Raw genomic sequence first — 3,964 nt, 5'->3', positions numbered from 1 at the left:
AGCAGCTTAACCTCCCACAAATGATCTGTCAGGGATTTGCCTTTGGGTCCCCGGAAGCCTCCTGTCCCCCATTCTTTGGCACGGCAGCGGCTAGCTCATGGTTTGGGAGCCAAGATCAAAATCCAGGTGATGGCTGAAAACTGTGCTGGGCTGGATGCGTATTTGTCTGAGGGACCCGTTTCCTTGGTGTCTGTGTGTGTCGTGTGTGCTCTGCCTTTACAACAATCGATGGCCAAACAAATCGGCTCTAAACATTTAGTTCGGGGACTTGGGGCATATTTTCCAGAACCACCTATTCCTCTCCCAAGGGACCGCCCTTCGATCCCTAAGTGAGCTTACTAGCATTCTCCTGTCCCTGTGACTGACACAGGCGAGTCATTTGTTCGGAGGGAATCCCTGACAGGTAGACAGGGCCGGGGTCTTTCTCTTCAAGTTGCCGCTTGACATTTTCTCAGCTCACTGGGGTAGTTTTGGCAAGAGACGATGAGCAGATCCCTTCTTTTATGGTTATAAATGAGAAGAGGTTGTGTGTGTGTGTGTGTGTGTGTGTGTGTGTGTGTGTGTGTTCAGACTCTATCAGCTCCCACTCCAAACACACTCCTTAAAGCATTTTCTTTGTTTGCTTGTTTTTTAAAAATTATATATTTAGTTTTTGCTTGCTTTCTAAAAAGCATTTTCAATAAGTAAAACTGGCCTGGTATAGTGGCTCACACCTGTGATCCTGGCACTTTGGGAGGCCGAGGGGGGAGGATTGCTCGAGCCTGGGAGGTCGAGACCAGCTAGCTTGGGCAACAAGGACAAAAAGAAATTCAAAATAAAAAACCCCAGCTGGGTGTGGTGGCGTGCACCTGTAGTCCCAGCTACTGGGGAGGCTGAGGCAGAAGGATCCCCTGAGCCCTGGAGTCGGAGACTGCGATGACTGTGAGTGTGCCACTGCACTCCGTCTGGGCGACAGAGTGAGACTCCCAATCAAAATAAAACATAAAAAACCCAACAACACGGTATCTCTGTGCCGTCCCCTCGTTTCCCAGACCTCTCTCTTCACTGCCAGCCACAGAAAGGATCTGATGTGAAAGTCCATGGGGTTCCCTTCCTCTGCAGTCATGCCCTGGATATCAATTCTGAATTCCCCGGTGAGAGTTTCCCAAAGGGCTCCTCCATGCTTTTGATGAGTCCGGAAGCAGAAGCTCTTTGGGACTGAGTGCCTCCCTGGCCCCTTAGCCGCTCGGAGTGGTTTGGCTGGCAGGTGCTTCCAGAATCAGGTCTGGAGCTGACCTATGGCTTCCCCTGCCTGCATATGTTTGGGGACACAGCAGGGCTGCTCACGTGTGCCCAGGTAGCCTCTCCACCATGCCCAGGCCACCTGGCCACTCTGCAGGGTTCCCGTTGCCCACCCAGTTATGCGCTGCTCCCTGCTGTCCCCTTGGGCACTGCCTGATCGCTTGGACCAGGAAGGGTCTCGTGCCCAAAAGCCCGGGAGCAGAGACCAGTATTTGCTGTGGATTGTCATTCTGATCCTTCCCTTGTCCTTAAAAAACCCCCTCCCTTCCCCCAGCCCTGGCCATTTTCAATGCTGGAACTGACCTGGAACATCAGAGATAGGAAAGTCACTGCTCCGATGGAATTTTGCTGCAATTTCTTTTTTCCTCCCCGAGATGCTGAGAGCTATTTTTAGCCAGAGACTTTTTCTTTCTTTTTTTCCAGGGGATCCACGGTCTATTTTTAAAGCCCTTACGGAGGCCAAATCATCCAGCGTTCCTCCCCGGGACTTCAGAGAGAGCTAGGCGGGACGGGCCAGAGCAGTGGGGCTGGGGGCACCTTCCTGAAGGTGAGACGGTGTTCTGGAAAGGCCGAAGGAAGGTGGGGAGAAGCTGGGTCCCCAGGCAGGGGCGGAGTGGGCTACTTTCTCAGGCTGGGCAGCAGATGAAGAAGCCAAGGCTTCCGGGCCAGAGCCGTCCCCGCAGCTGCAGTGACAGCGCCTTCAAATGCGGCAGCTTGTCTAATTGACTGTGTCGGTCTTTCTTTTTCCTGAACCTCTGTTCTCAGATCTTGGCCCCTTCTCTCTCCATGCCTTGTAGAGGCAAATTGAGTTGTGGAAGCTGTTGAACTATGGCTCGGGCATGACGCCCATCTCAAGGGGGTGAAGCTGATGTCCCTGGTGGGATAGGGGTCTGGTGTATCACAAGACGGTGGCTGGGGTGGTGAGGGGCCAGAGAAGGTCTCCAAGCAGCTGTCTTGTCTCAGGCTGCAGAGGACAGAGAGAAAAAGGAGGGAAAAAAAGGGAATCAGAGAGGAGTCAGGGAAGAGGGATTTGGGCAGAGATGGTGTCGGGCTGTGGCCTCCTCAGAGCCTCCCCTAGACCGGCCTTGTCCCCACTCCCATGCCTGGCCTTTGGCCGCTCCAAGACCCGTGGGAATGAGAGGGTCCTGGATGGAAAATTCCAGACAGGGCTGGTGAAAATGCTTCCAAACGAAGCCAGAGGGCTGCCATATCTCTGCTCTCCATGCTGTGAATAGTCAGAGACTGTCCTTGCAGGAGTCCCACGGCCAGGCACGGGGAGAGCCTCCCAAGCTCTTCATCTCGGTCCTCACGGAACTGAGGCCCTGGAACTGCCCTGAAATGACCAGAAGGTTGGGGTGCCCACTGCGCCGCAAGTTCCCCTGCCAATCTTCCGTTGTCCTGAGGAATGGGGAGGAAAAAGACAGGGGGCGAGGGAATCTGATTCTGGCCCCTTAACCAACGCTGGCACTGCCCTTCAGACGGTGCAGACAGGGGCTGCTGTCGCGTGGACCCCCTGGGGGTGATGGCACCTCTGGACAAGGCTGCCTGCCTTGGATGGCAGCTGAGATGTTGCCCTGGACTCTCTGCGTTGTGGACTGGCGGGGCAGCCTGACTTCCCACCCGTCGGTTGCCTTGGCTCCGTTGGTAGGTGGGCGGGGCCCGAGTGCTGTGTGTTTCCAGAAAGACCCTCATCCTCCACACGCTCATGGCCTCCCACCAGTCTCTGCCTGAGACCCTCAGGTCAATCTTACCATTCCCTTTTCCTGCCTATGTCCAGGTCTCCTGGGACTGCAGGACTTCTCTTATTCTCCATAGCACTCTGACATCATCCATGGTCACTTTATCGGTGAGATCCTCACTGCCCACTCTATTTAAAATTGCCAGCCGGTTGCAGTGGCTCACACCTGTAATCCCAGCACATTGGGAGGCCGAGATGAGAGGATTGCTTGAGCTCGGGAGTTTGAGACCAGCTTGGGCAGCATAGTGAGACCTCGTCTCTACCAAAAAAAAAAAAAAATGCCAGGCATGGTGGCGCACTCCTGTAATCCCAGCCACTAGGGAGACTGAGACAGATGGCCTGAGCCCAGGAGGTCAAGGCTGTGGTGAGCTGTGATCATGCCACTGCACTCCAGCCTGCACGACAGAGTGAAACCTCAACTCAAAATAAATAAAGTTTTCATTCATTCCCCTCCCCGGACTCCCTCACACCCTTCTCACCTAAGTTGGCTCATCACCACCCAACGAATATCTGTCTCACCACAGATCTTACCAGCAGTGCCTCCTGACACATTCTGCACAAGGACAGGAGTATTGTCCTCCTTGTTCCAGACGAAATCCCTCAGTGCCTAGATGGGGCTGGCGTGTAGGAAGCGCTCGACCGACAGTTGCTGGATGAATTATCAAAAAGAGCAAATGTGCCATGGTCAAAGTATCCCTGGGGAGGACTTCTCGCCGACCTTCTCACTGGATTCACCAGCCCAGGAGATGACGGAGAAAGCAGGGACATCCTGCCCTGACACTTAGCAGACCAGCCAGGCTTCAGATCAACAAGCAGTCCAGAGCCTCAGCATGTCAGTGCAGGAAGGGGGCAAAGGGATCATCAGATCAAAGCCCCACATTTTATTTTTCTTCAGAAGAGACAAAACTAAAGGCCAGAGAGGTAAAGACGTTTCTCCAGAGTCAC

Source organism: Carlito syrichta, unplaced genomic scaffold, assembly GCF_000164805.1.
Source record: "Carlito syrichta isolate Samal-C Ts95f unplaced genomic scaffold, Tarsius_syrichta-2.0.1 Scaffold312093, whole genome shotgun sequence".
Taxonomy (NCBI): Eukaryota; Metazoa; Chordata; class Mammalia; order Primates; family Tarsiidae; genus Carlito; species Carlito syrichta.
This window is presented reverse-complemented; position numbering follows the sequence as displayed.